Source organism: Limulus polyphemus, unplaced genomic scaffold, assembly GCF_000517525.1.
Source record: "Limulus polyphemus unplaced genomic scaffold, Limulus_polyphemus-2.1.2 Scaffold842, whole genome shotgun sequence".
In the NCBI taxonomy this organism is placed as follows: Eukaryota; Metazoa; Arthropoda; class Merostomata; order Xiphosura; family Limulidae; genus Limulus; species Limulus polyphemus.
In genome coordinates this window covers 189,905-205,286 of record NW_013666452.1, presented here as the reverse complement: position 1 = coordinate 205,286, position 15,382 = coordinate 189,905, and the positions used below count along the sequence as shown (strand labels likewise).

Sequence of the window (15,382 nt, the reverse complement as noted above, 5' to 3'; positions counted from 1 at the left end):
ATAGCCCATTGTGTAGCTTTGTGCTTAACTTCCATACAAACAAACAGTAATATTATTGTTCCAGAGCCTGTACGGAGTTCATCTCTTTTCTTTCTTTCAGTAACACTGTTGTTCAGAAACCTGTATGGAGTTCATCTCTTTTCTTTCTTTCTTTCAGTAACACTGTTGTTCAGGAACCTGTACAGAGTTCATTTCTTTTCTTTCTTTCAGTAACACTGTTGTTCAGAAACCTGTACAGAGTTCACCTCTTTTCTTTCTTTTCAGTAACACTGTTGTTCAGAAACCTGTACAGAGTTCATTTCTTTTCTTTCTTTCAGTAACACTGTTGTTCAGAAACCTGTACAGAGTTCACTTCTTTTCTTTCTTTTAGTACATTTGGCTATACGCAATATTTTCCTACACAACGATATTTTGAGACAACAATTTTGTATCATATTATAATTTTGTTTTTATATCATTTTTGAAAGGCAATCTAAGTGACTAGAATGAATATTTATATCCCTGTGTGCATTTGATCCTGCTTTAAAAACCTCTTTATCACAATTCGTAGGAACTGCCTTGCATAAATGATTGGCAACTTAAACCTAAGAAGTTCCTAGCTTGAGCACTTCTAATTATTCGTAATTCTAAATGTGTGATTGCATTCTAAGTGCAAGGCTTGTAAACACGGGTTAAATCTGCTGTATAGTGTATTTCCCAAACCATCGTCTTTGTCCTACTTTTCTGGATACCTCAAACAATAAGATACATTTTATTTTCCCTGTCCACGAAGTCAAATATCTTTTTGATGGGAAACAAGAAGGGAAATTAAAATAACATATAACAATCTAGCCTTGAATAAGTAGAAACACTGACTCTATAACGATTATAAATCTACAAAGACTGACGTTACAGTGACTTTAATTATCATAATTTATCAAGGGGGACACTGTAGTGCCTTCCTTCATCATAATCCAGCTCTAGCGAGCGAAGTGAGGCAGAGCTGAGTATAAAAATTGAGGTACAGATGTTCTTCACATATGCTCTAAACATAATAAGCCAAACCGGTGTAGTAACTATTTAATACAAAGGAAAACTTTCTGCCTGTCTGTCTGTGGACGCATCTCCTTCTAAACGAATAGACCGATCCAGATCAAAATTGGCATGCTAACTTAGTAGTCCAAAAATCAGACCAAATTCGTTTTAAATTTCCCGATATATCGAAATATATATATTTTGTAGAATAACCTTTATATCATTACTGTAGTAGCTGTTGTAAATAGTTTAGTTTGGACTAAACTCACACCACAACAACATTCTGCAAGTCAAAGATTGTAAGTAAAATTTTCAGAAGTTCCCATAATATCCTAATAAATAGTAATAAAATCTCCAGCTACAATGCGGAGAATAAAGATATTCCTGTTGTTTAAGCTCCCGCTCTTTTCTGATTCACGTCATTTAACTTCCGGTTTATACTAAGGTTAGAATAAGCGCTTAAGCTTGAATTAAACAAGTATTTTATAATGAAAATAATTTTACGATATTTCTTACTTCTTCATGTAGAATATAGTTTTCGTTGAACCAAAATTCAAGATTATGATTGAAGTTAATGCATTAAATGTATCAACTTCAGATAGTAAAAGTCTCTACTGTGAAATGGGCTACTTTGAACAAGAAGTGACGCAACTGCTTTGCCATTTCTGCCATGTTTCTCGACTCGACTTTTACACTTCCTCACTTCCGATCCACTTCCCCTGTTTTTCAACAATTTTCTTGGGGAATGAACGCTACTGAAAATCTTCGCAAATATTTTGCTCATTTTTAGCAAATTTGTGCGTGTTTTTCACGTTTTCAAGAGAGAAAAAGCAGGAGGAGCGCAAAACTTGTGAGGTAAGGCATTTAAAGAATATCATATGAGCTTCAAAAAAGAAAGCCCATTAGGGACTGATAGTTCACTTTTTCTTGTAGACTTTCACCGGATCTGTTGGGCTTTCGTCAAGGACAGAGCTGGATATTCAATCTACCAATCAAAAATTAGTGAAGTTACACATTTACTTAATCTGTTAAGGAGGGCACAGTAGTGACTTTCAGATACCACAATTCTTAAACACGTTTGCCGCATATAACTTTTTACATATTATTATCATAAATACTGTTTTCTATCTCTTGTCATACTATCATTAATACGATGGCATGATAAATTCTAAGTGGAACTGAAAAAGTATCAGATACTATATCTTATCGTTTAAAGTAACTTTCTATTGTAGCTATTATTACCATGATGACCTCTACTTTGGAAAAATCTGTGATTGTTGCTCATATAACAATTCAGAATAATAACTTTATATTGAAAATATGTGTTTAGTAAACTTCATATCAAAAATGACAAAATCATACTTTTGAGCACGAGGATTTCTGAGCTCTGGTTAGTTTTCGCAATAGTGAAAAAAGAAATCCAACTATCTTTCCCCACTTTTCGACTGCTTTAACACCAGAATATATATACATCGTCTAGTTGCTCTAGTAAACTCCAAGTAACATAAACTGTTAAGTAAATTGTTTGTGCTTCTAAACAGGTTAGTTTGGGCTGATTTGAATATGTATTTTAGTTTGTTTATTTATTTTTTTGAATTTCGCGCAAAGCTACACGAGGGCTATCTGCGCTAGCCGTCCCTAATTTAGCAGTGTAAGACAAGTCTTCACCGCCAACTCTTAGGCTACTTTTTTACCAACGAATAGTGGGATTGACTGTCACATTATAATGCCCCCACGGCTGAAAAGGCGAGGAAGTTTGGTGGGACCGCGACCCCTACATTGCGAGTCGAGCACCCTAACCACCTGGCCATGCCGGGCGTGTATTTTAGTACTATTATCTATTTAGTTTAAAAAATGAACATTAATTAATCAACTTTTATTTCGTATGTGCATTTATTTCTATGAACATTTATTGTATTTTAAACGCAGTAATCATATGAAATTACGTTTTACATTATTAGTATGTATGTATGTATGTATAGGTCGAATTAAACATGTTAAGTGCATACATAATAATACAATAATGCTATAGAAGATGTTGGTAATAAACTTTGTATGTTCTATTTTTTTATACGGGCCCGGGCAATCTGCGGGTCGCGGGTTCGAATCCCTGTCACACCAAACATGCTCGCCCTTTCAGCCATGGGGGCGTTATAATGTGACGGTCAATCCCACTATTCGTTGGTAAAAGAGTAGCCCAAGACTAGCTGCCTTTCCTCTAGTCTTACACTGCTAACTTGAGTATGTCTAACGCAGATAACCCTCGTGTAGCTTTGCGCGAAATTCAAACAAACAATAAACTATTTATTTATATTTTTTCAGCCATCACAAGACAAAATCTCACTTCTTCTTTCGTTCGTGATGATAATGATGAGACGAAGCATTTAACTAAGAAAAAGGAAGAAAACAAATCACTAAAACTTTCGTAAAGAGAAGATACCGAGAATTCGTAGTAAACAACAAGAATAAACAGGAAGAAAATTATAAACGTAAAACCGTATTACGCTAAGTCAGAATGTAATTAGACAACAGCACCAGTCGCTAACTACTGGGTTACTATAATAAAATAGTGGAATTTGACCGCCATACTATAACCCACCCATAGCCCCACAGTCCGGAGGGTGATAGATCACATTTGGTGATAGATCATAGAATCTGGGCGCTTCATACTTTATAATATAAAAATAAACTGGTTGCTTATGAAGTTGACTATTGTACTCAAGTAAGTATCATATATTTATATTATCAACAATGAACCAATCGTTTGATGCACAGTTGAAAATGTAGTTGTCCACTTGAGAGTTATTATTTGAATAAGCTGCAAAACAACCTTTGCAATATTGATACAAATGTGCATGGACATTGAAGATTGTTTTCGTATCAACTATCTGAGTGCCTTAATCAGTATTCAATTTTAACTAACAATGTAAAAATGCAACTAAATTTGAATTGTAGTTAGATCAAGATAGACTACATCCTTGAATAACAGGCTAGAAAATTAAATGTTAAACACTGTATTATGGTTGAAAATTAAGCAGATACTTACAAAAATCAATTTGGGGGGGGGGATTCTTTTTCCTCAAACAGTAGGTAAGTCGTGTTAATGAGTGTCTAAAAGCAAAGTAATTGTATAATAATGACGTTTAAACAATTGATACGTTTGTTTAAACTTTTAGTACGTTGTTTTCAAAATATTTGTGTTATGAATCTAAAGTACATACCAATTTTAAATGAAACATCATACACTTTTACTTTGTAACTAAGTAAAAAAAACAATATCTTGTTTTAAAAGGATTTTACAAAGTGCTTGGCCAATATTAGGTATCCCTTTCATAGAGTCTCTTAGTTGTATGAATCTTTGTTATAATACAACTTTATAATGATCAAAGAAAATAGGCAAGTCTGATGTTAGATTTAAAAAAAGAGGCCAGTGAATCCTCCTGAACAAGTGTATGTACCCCTTCAACCTAAAGCACTGGACCAGAGGTTAAGTGTGATGTTATACAAGCGTGCATATAATCCACGCAGACCGTTTGAAATGGGGAGGAAACTAGGTAGATCCAATACTATACATAGAGGGTATTTACACACAACACCAGTTCCTGCTATTATCATTTTCTAAACAGTAAATGTTCATGTATTGTACATGAAAAATTAAGATAGCAGTATTGTATAGATCACGACTTCTCTAAAGACAATAATAACAATCAATCATCCAGTAAGAGAGTACATAGAGATGTTAAATGTTCAAATCCACAATGTCGACATTATACTATCACTAGAACCACAGTCATTAGTGTGATCAGAACTAGTGCCCCACTGTGTCGTATCATTGATGTGTCCAGAAACGCTGTGAGTGTCGGTAGATCAACGTTGCATTTTCCATACTTAGGCGTATTTGCTAGTCACTCTTGGAAAACGAAGAGTATGAATATTGGATGTCACAGTATCATGAATATCAGAGTATGTGTTACGTCACATATGTTACAGTATTATGAATATCAGAGTATGTGTTACGTCACATATGTCACAGTATCATGAATATCAGACTATGTGTTACGTCACATATGTCACAGTATCATGAATATCAGAGTATGTGTTATGTCACATGTCACAATATCATGAATATCAGAGTATGTGTTACGTCACATATGTTACAGTATTATGAATATCAGAGTGTATATTACGTCACATATGTCACAGTATCATGAATATCAGAGTATGTGTTACGTCACATATGTTACAGTATTATGAATATCAGAGTGTATATTACGTCACATATGTCACAGTATTATGAATACTAGAGTATGTGTTACGTCACATATGTCACAATATCATGAATATCAGAGTATGTGTTACGTCACATATGTTACAGTATTATGAATATCCGAGTGTATATTACGTCACATATGTCACAGTATCATGAATATCAGAGTATGTGTTACGTCACATATGTCACAGTATTATGAATATCTGAGTGTATATTACGTCACAGTACATATGAATATTTGATGTGACAGTTGTTGAGTTTTTCTCTGCGACCTATTTATTGTCCTTAGCTATGAGCACATATACGCACCACAATCATTTTAATATATGATGTCTTTCGTCCCATTACATATTCTGGTACATATTCAGTGTTAATATCAAGTCCATGACTGATTTTTTGTTGTTTTAGAGCAAAGCCACATTGTGTTATCTACTATGTTGACCATGGGGGAAACAAACCATGGCTTTTAGCATTGTAAGTCCGTAAACTTACCGCTGTCCCACTTGGAGACATTTTTGGCAGAAATAAATACAATATTCATAATATGCACGCCACATCGACAAACACATTGCACAAATCTTCATATTAACTTACTAGGTGGCGTGGTAATACCAGGGCTACCGAAAGCACCACTTACTGTTTCCTTTCTCACTACTTTATTGTTCACTGGCTTTAAGGGTACAAAATGGCCTTTATGGTGACCCATCCTTTCTGGGTTATTACATACTTTTCTAATCACTTTGAAGTTTTTCTTGTTAAGTATTTTAATAAATTGTTTTTATTGAATTTCATCATATATATATTGTTTTATGAAACGTTTTTGCACTTCTAATACAATAATAAATTATATTACCTGGCATTATCTGTATTTCTATTTCAATAACAATAACAAAAGTTTGTCGCTTTTACATTTTAGCTGATCATCAGTAATGTTTAGAGATTTTAGAATACATATGATGTATTGATTTTAAAGAAAATGGAAGCACTGGCACTATGTGGATTTCAAAATTAATACGAATTTCCCCAAGGTATCTATATTTGGAAAAATAAATTTGATTGATAAGGTAAATAGCAATTAGAAAGTTATCTTTATGTAGTAAAACACTATTGACGAAATTTGTTTTTTGTACACAGTGAAATAACCTGGTATTAACAGTGTGTAAAATAGTCCTTCTGCTGTTCCAGAAGCTTGTCAGATGTACTTCAAGTCTGAATTTCTCAATTGCTTTACTAAATTATTGGCTACCTATAGCACACTTATTATCTACACAAGAATTGAATGTCAAGAGAGCACTGCTGAATCATTGACAATATTCTTGACATCTCTACTTCATGAACGTCAGCTGCTTGTTTGGATGTGCTACGATTTAAAGCCATATGAGCTTTCTGCATCAAAAAATCATTTATGGGAAGCGAAATGATTTTTGTTGTATAAAACAATGAATCAAAAATTTTTAGAAATAAAAGTGGGGTGTAAAACAATAACAAAATAGACACGACTTGTTTTTATCTGGAAAACGATTGAAAATAATTAAATAGAATTAAAAAAGCTAATGACTTGTAAAAAGAAAAACCATGGTCAGTCTGGACAGTGGCATCAGTGCTGATGACACTATTCATGATTAAAAGTACACCACGAGTAAAAATATACTTAAAATAGTACTCTCACTCAGTATCATAAAGATGACATAAAAAAGATGTGAACCATGGCGACTAAAGTGTCGCAATGCTTACACATTGGTGAATCATTCCCTCATAGGAGGGAGCAATGTGTAAGACAACCAATGTGAAGCTTCACAAATACAACTTCCTCTCTCACATTGATCCACAAACAAGAAGACTAATCATCACTTGTAGATTTATTATGGAAGTTCTTGTTCAAACATTGTTCTCCCAAAGTCGCCTGCCAGCTGGCACGAAGTTTTAACTTGATAACAGGCTGATAATCCTTATGAGTAATGAACGTCACCAGTGGAAAACAACATTGTTGCGATGTGAACAAACTCCTGCCCTCGGAATTTGTCATGACTAGGGATCTATAAATACTGGACAGAAATAAATGATAATGATAAAATTTTATCAATATCCAAAACACTTGGTGAGGAATAATATTATGCAATTTCGGGGTCTTTAAAAAGGTAAGAGAGTTGGTATAGATGGTAATAAGTGTATTGCTTATCTTTTATACGATTCAGTGTACGTGAAATATCATAATTCTAGGACCTTTAAAGAGTTAAGGGCTTCTTTTTTTAAATTTTGTGAAAAGCTACTTAGGAGATACCTGTGCTAGCCATCCCTAATTTTGAAGTGATAGACTAGAGGAAAGGCTGCTAGTCGACACCACCCACCACCAAATTCTGGACTATTCTTTACTAACAAATAGTAACAAACGCAACAGTGAACATTGATCCGCAGAGGGGATCCTGTGAGCAGAACCCACCCACATATTCAATTGATTTTGAGTCATCTGTAAAATGAAAAAAAAAGGGTGGTGTGTGATATGTTCATTAAAGAGAAGTCATTAATTCCATTCAGGAGTATTCGACTTCTTTGGTGACTCAAAGAAAAATTACAAGTTGGGATGTTAATAAGCCATGGTGTGAGAGGCTCATCATTTGATTCAATATTCTATTCAAATCAGTGGTCTATGATGTATTAATGTTTACAGAAACCACAATGGGGACTTTCTATTCTAAATACCAAATAATATGAGCATTAATCTTCCTCTCCAATGTTAGGCCCATCTCTATCAAACGTGTATGGATATAAAAACCAAAAGTAACAATAGCAGACCATCTATTCGTAAAATACATAGCTCACTGAGGCATGAAGATACATTGCTAGGTCGGATGCTGTAGTAAGAATAGGGGTAGTGTAGAAAAAGTTGGAAACATTTGAGGTGAGTGGATATTCATGGGACTGAAATGGTATGGAAGGTCCTGTATGGATTTGTAGCTCCTGATGATACACAGGCTCCAACATAATTAAAATACAGAGACCAATAGCTCAGCTTGGATTGAATAAGAGCACAACATTCCTTAAACACATACCATACAACTACACCACAAGAGGTAGAAGAGAAGATGTTCAGCGCCCATGTGTTTTGTTTTTTTTACTTTAAATTGCTTTACGTTTTAAGTCCGATTATTGTAAAAGAAGACCTAAGAGCTTTGTCTCATCCACCAGGGGAATTTGTGTACCTCCCAGATAAAGCTTTGTATCAGGTTGAAATCCTCACTGATGGTAGAAATACATGCAAGACAAGAGTTTTAAACCTTTTATAGTGGTGCAATCATATAGTTTACCGATGAAGGCAGTTTGGATATTCTACTTAATGTGCCTCATATTCAATGACTGACAGAATATTTGAGAATCATCAACATATAGTTTCTTTTGTTTTGTTTTTGCAACTGTAGGAGAAAGCTTTCAGTTTGACATTTTCATTAATGCTAAACGTGTGGCACTCGAGACATAGTCTTGAGATACCTCAAGCTCTCATGTGGAAGATAAAGAAAGCATTGACCCAATATATACCTAGAATGACCTCACTGTTAAACATTCTCAATAAAAATGGAGGTCCTATAATGTGCTGAACCTTCTATGGGGTTTCAGATTGAAATGGACCACAAACAGTGGAACGAGAAAAGCTGGAGCTTTGTCCTCTTTACAGATAAGTTCAGGATCAAATTGTTCGGCAATATTTTTGAGAGAAGAGAGGAGAACGGTATCATAGTCAATGTATACCATCTACAGTGAAGCAAGGTGGGATATCAGTACGAGTATGGGGCTGCATCTCAGACAAAGGTGATCTACAGAAAACTGATGGCACTCTGACTGCTGGCAAGTACATGTACGGGTAGATTTTGATCCATCAATCTCAAGAACACGACTTATTGGACGTGTGTTCATTTTTCAGCAAGATAATGATTCAAATATACTACAAATATAGTGAAATGATATCTTAACGGTAAATAGGCCGAAGGAACCCTCCCAACCAAAGTCCTGGTTTGAGCACTGTTGAGGTTGTACGAGCTTAGGCGAAAACTTAGAACAACAAAAGGCAACCAAACTCTTAGCTGAATTGTAAGGATTAATACAGGGCATTTGGAAAATTTCCACAGTTTAATATACCCTATGGAATCATGAAAACAAGATGTAATAATCCGTGTAAATCCGGCCCGGCATGGCCAGGTGGTTAAGGCACTCGACTCGCAATCTGAGGGTCGCGGGTTCGAATCCCTGTCACACCAAACATGCTCGTCCTTTCAGCCGTGGGGGCGTTCTAATGTGACGGTCAATCCCACTATTTGTTGGTAAAAGAGTAGCCCAAGAGTTGGCGGTGGGTGGTGATGACTAGCTGCCTTCCTTCTAGTCTTACACTGCTAAATTAGGGACGGCTAGCGCAGATAGCCCTCGTGTAGCTTTGCGCGAAATTCCAAAACAAACAAACAAACCGTGTAAATCAAAACACTATTGCATTGTACGACATATTCGCTTTTCTTTTGCCTCCCAGTGGCACAGCGGCATGTCTGCGGACTTATCAAACTAGAAACCGGGTTTCGATATCCGTGGGGAGCAGAACCCAGATATCCCATTGTGTAGCTTTGTGCTTAACTACAAACTTTTCCTTTATATTTTCTATGATAATGTTTTGTACCATTAATATAATCACCATATAATTGTTAGATGGAGCTCATAACCTATAATTGTTGTGATAATTATCCATATCAAACAGATTATCTTTCTCCCGAACAAGAACTGAAAAGTGTCTACAAGTCACATTTCAAACACAACTCTTAGGGAAAATGAGCAGCAGCGGAAATAAAATAAAAATAAAAATCCAGAAAAAGATTAGCTGACAAAAGACAAACAACCAGAGCAGGTGATCAGTTAAAGAAAAGGGCAAAAACGAAAATGAAGTGGTTTATTTAGAATTTCGCGCAAAGATATACGAGGGCTATCTGCGTTAGCCATCCCTAATTTAGCAGTGAAAGACTAGAGGGAAGGCATCAAGCCATCATCAACCACCGCCAACTCTTGGGCTTCTCTATTTTACAAACGAATAATGCGATTGACCGTCAGTTTATAACGCCCCCACGACTGAAAGGGCGAGCATGTTTGATGGAACGGGGATTCGAACCCGCATATTGTAATTCGAGTGCCCTAACCACCTGACCGTGCCAGGTACGAAAATGAACACGGCTAGAAAACGGCAAGAGTAGAAATAACAAAAGCAGAAAACAACCACGATAACATCAAGCAGGTGACAAAATTACAGGTAGGAAACAAACTAATTAGAATAGTATCAAGAAGAAGGAAATAAAATTAGCATTTTCTGAATCATTACTCAGCATAGTTGCTAAAAAATCACAACTATTTTAAAAACAGGAAGAAACAGATGAAGTGACTTAGAACGTGATGAAGCAGTGATAAATGACTTTAGGGACGAATAAAGTTCGGCGGGAAGTGATGTTTTTTGTATCGTATTTCGTTGTTAATAGCGCCTATTCAAGCTCTGAAAGAGGCCCGCTTTTTTTTCTCATTCTTTCTCTCTCGTTGACAGCGTCAAACAATGTTATAACTGTTTATGTTTCATGACTACGAGGTCAAGCACATAACATCAGTAGCACAGTCACCAAAATGATGTTATGCATGACCACGTGATTGACACCCCTGTCAGTAACGCTACAACGGTAATAAAGGAAAAATACGTCTAACATTTTCTGTAAAAAAAAAGACAAAATAAAAATAGCCCTACAAAGATATTAAGTTTTCTTCACAAAGTGTTATCTTTAGTTCTGTCCCACGGTGGCTCAGCGACAAGTCAGTGGCTTATAACGCTAAAAATCGGGTTTCGATAGAGCTGCGGGCAGAGCATAGACAGCCCAATGTGTAGCTTTGTGCTTTACAACAACTAAACAATCCCTCGTTCTTATGAAAGGCATTTCTCACTGATAGCTTAAAACATTTCATTGTCAATATCAGATACACATTTTAAAGAAAATATAATAATCCTTCAACAAGCCTAACGTTATATATATATATATATTATTCACACACATTAATTATCGTTTTGGAGGTTTGATTTTTGAACATATTTTCATTTCAGTTTGAGTTAAAGCAGAACTGATTTAAATGAGGGCAGCAGAAAAAACTCAGTCAAGTTTTTTTTTAAAGGAGACATCTAAAGTGAGCTATTATAATGATTTGTAATTTATAATTGTTAGTAAAACATTTAATGAAATTGATCAGTATCATAAATTTAACTGATGATGCAAGTAAAACAAACAATGAAAACTGGAAGGTAGTTTATTAATAAGTTTTATTAAAGAACAGCGAAGTATAGGACAAAGGAAGAGTTTCGTATTATTTTTTAGAGGTAACAAGCCAACAAAGGAAACTCGAAACATAAAGAAATCGTTTCTATTGTTACGTGACCCTGAACTCTCAACATCTGTCCATTTGGACTAGTGAGCGGACGTTGAAAAACCTTTCACGTGTCCGAGAAGTGTTACCACGTGGTTTGCCTTCAAAACCACCCGATGCCCGCATGTTGAATTTCTTGTGCAAGCTGTTCACTGTTCAGCATCTGCTTTTCACCCTTCTTCGAGGACCCCACCTGGACGATCTTTGCAAACGCGTACACATACAACTATTTGTAATAATGAATTATGGCAGCTCGTGCACACGTGTTGCATCTTGTAGCTACTCGAGAGGCACATGAAATCATCACCCGAGGAACGCGACAACGTGATAGAGCTGAGACACCTGCGAACAAAGTACACATACTGGAAAAACTGCTTGTATCAAATGTCGTTACGTCCATTCTGGTTTGGAATACAAAAACGGAAACAAACACACAAAGAGATTATTTTAACATTTCTAACCCAATATCTGTAATAGGTACGAATTAAGTAACACGAAAAAATATTAAAGATAGATAAATAGATTTTCAACCTACTCTATGAAAGCATAAACAGACAATATATACAACTGAGTTATGTATATTTCTCGAAATCGATTAAAAAACTTATCTTCAAATTTCCATTTCATGAACATTCGAATCTTCTCTGTTATACATTCTAATCCATTCCGTGAAGATAATATATGGCAACGTTATTACTTTTATTTTAATTAATAATAACCTTATTACTTAAAGTTGTTATCTCATTAAGTCAGTTTTTTCTATAAAAGGTACATATAATCTTGCCCACTTAATCCCTGACTTGCTAGATAATTCATTAATTAAACTAGGGGATAATTCATTGATTAAGATAGTGGATAATTCATTAATTAAAATAGGAGATGATTCATTAATTAAGATAGTGGATAATACATTAATTAAGAAAGTCCTTGTGAGTTTCTGGCATGGGTCACTTGACCATTAAGTATGTATATTTGATTGGAGATTTTTTTGGCCTCCGGTGAGACAGCGGTAAGTTTACGGGCTTACAACATTTCGCTCCCCTGCGGTGGACACAGCAGATAGCCCAATGTGGCTATGCTCTAAAACAGTGGTTCTTAACCTTTTTTTGCTCCATGCCCCACCTCGACACCTCAAAAAATTTGATGCCCCCTCAATATAAAAACAAATTTAGTGTTGAAAATGTATAATAATATAATGTAAAATATAAAAACACAGCAACCTGAAACTATAATTTTGGGGGAACAAACACTTAATAAAAATAGATTTAGTTTTGTCACAATTGCTCAATAGTAAACGTTATGTTTAACAGTGCTATTAAAATACTTACTGTTTTATGAAAGAAAGTTTATACAACTTAATGCATAATAAAAATACTATATCAAAGTAGATCATCTTATCATCTGCTTTTGAATTTAAACCTTTATTTTTTTTATCAAACTCTTATTTAATCTTTCATAGTAAATTCATTCTCTTTACATAGGTGTGCATATTTGTTAGCTATAGATTTATTCCTGGCATAGCCTGGACTTGCAATCTTTCAGTTGCACTATTGAAACCGTCCCGGAACATGCTCGCCCTTTCAGCTGTGGGGGCGTTGTGTTTTGTTTTGTTTTTCTAGTAAGCAAAAAGCCACACAATGAGCTATCTGTACTCTGCCCACCACACTTATCGAAACCCGAATTTTAACGTTGCAAGTTGTGAGACTAACCGTTGAGCAGATGGGAGGACAGGGAGCGTTATAATGTGATGGTCAATCCCACTATTCATTGGCAAAGAGTAACCCATGAGTTGGCGGTGAGTGGTATTGACTAACTGCTTTTCCTCTAATCTGTCACTTCAATAGCCCTCGAGTAGCTCTGCGCAAAATTCAACAAACAACTTTAAATGTTGCTATTAAGTATGAATAAATAAATGAATATGTCATAAATAATTAGTCGATAACTATTGTAATTTTTATGCACTTGTGGTAAAGTATAAAATATTGGAGATATAAAGTTAAACGAAGTCTAAATTGTCTTTTTTTTTCTTTTTGCTTATTGGTTAGACATTAAGATTAACTAGTCGTTCATTTTACCTCTTCATGGAATTTACTAAAAGAACCACGTTTCATATAAAAGTTTGTTAATTAACATTAAAAGTTTCAATTTAAACCCAGATGATAAGATGGTCTCTTTTGATACAGTCTCTTTGTTTCAAGAGTCCTTATTAAATAAATAATTATTTTTTTTAAATAAGCTTATTGAAGAAAAAATATCTCTGTTCCTATTTTAATCAGTAAAATTCTGTTAACATTTATAAAATGTTACATAGTTCTTCTCTGTCACGTTTCTGTTGGATTTTTGTTCAATTAATTCTAGTTATCTTCAAACGAAATTCTTAAACTTACCAGGGTTTGTATTAAGATTTAATTCCACAAAAACTTGTTTTCAATTTAGTGTATATCTAACTTCATATAGTAACGATAAATTCCTTTGGACTTTAAAAATATTAAATTATATTAGACTCAATGTAGAGAGTTTAGTCGTATTCAAACTTATTTGTGGAACAATAATTTGTAGTTATTTACCTTTTAGGATCTAAACTTGTTCTAGTTTGTAATAAATGGAGTGTGACTGTTAGCGAACTTTGACACGAGAGAGAGAAAGCTGTATCTTGCACGTGCTCGGGGTCGCTGTGCCTATTTACCAATGTGGTAATACTTGCAAACTTAGATCAGCTTGTTTTTGTACACTTTGGTCAACAATTTTCTTATAATAAATTAAACATTTCTCTTACTTAGTCGATCCTTAGGATGGCATAAGATTATTGTTAACCACCTATCAAATATGTGAATATATTTTAGTCACAGGTGAACAAACAAAGCTATTTAGCTTACACTACATGTAAGATTTATTTTGCCTCTTATAACTTGCAAATACACTGTCATTTACAGACAAAATAACTTCGAAAAATGCACTTATGAATATACTTTCACATTACTTTTCTGATCAAACTCTATAATTTAAATATATGATTATGTTAAAAATTTTGAGACAATTATATTCCTTTAACGTGGAAATAAAGTATGCATTTTGAAAATCACACATGTTTCATATAATACAAAATTACTGCAGAAAAAATAAAAGTTACTTTCCCTTCATTTAACATTTGATTTTTTTCTAGTATAACTCTCTTTTATAAACATACTATAAAGACCTTTGTGTTTCACCTCTAGACGGCTAGTAGCAGTGTCGGATAAATATATGTACGAGAATTATTACAAATATTTTATTTATATCTTTGTTGTCAAGCGCACAGCTACACAAGTAGTTTCTACTACGAGAATCAAACTCAGAACTTTAGCATTATATGTCCTCAAGCTAAACGGTCAATCCTACTATTCGTAGCCCAAGAGTTGGCGGTGGGTGGTGATGACTAGCTGCCTTTTTTCTAGTCTTACACTGCTAAATTAGGGACGGCTAGCGCAGATAGCCCTCGTGTAGCTTTGCGCGAAATTCAAAAACCAAACCTCAAGCTAACCACTGAGACACTGGGGAATGCCCCCCTCAGTGGCACAGCAGTATGTCTGCGGGCTTACAACGCTAGAATCCGGGTTTCGATACCCGTGGTGGGCAGAGCACAGGTAGCCCATAAACAACGAAGAAAATATGTTGTCAGATTTGTTTGTTTAA

At 34.8% G+C, this 15,382-nt stretch overlaps 1 protein-coding gene across 1 annotated transcript in view; it reads left to right on the top strand.

Moving 5' to 3' along the window:
- The window catches only part of LOC106460817 (nucleolar protein 4-like), an 88,982-nt gene extending 86,109 nt beyond the window's left edge, over window positions 1-2,873 (top strand). The window contains exon 11 of the transcript XR_002610848.1: window positions 2,861-2,873. The gene's annotated coding sequence lies outside the window, so the exon portion shown is untranslated. The remainder of the gene's footprint in view (window positions 1-2,860) is intronic.
- The last annotated feature ends 12,509 nt before the right edge of the window (window positions 2,874-15,382 follow it).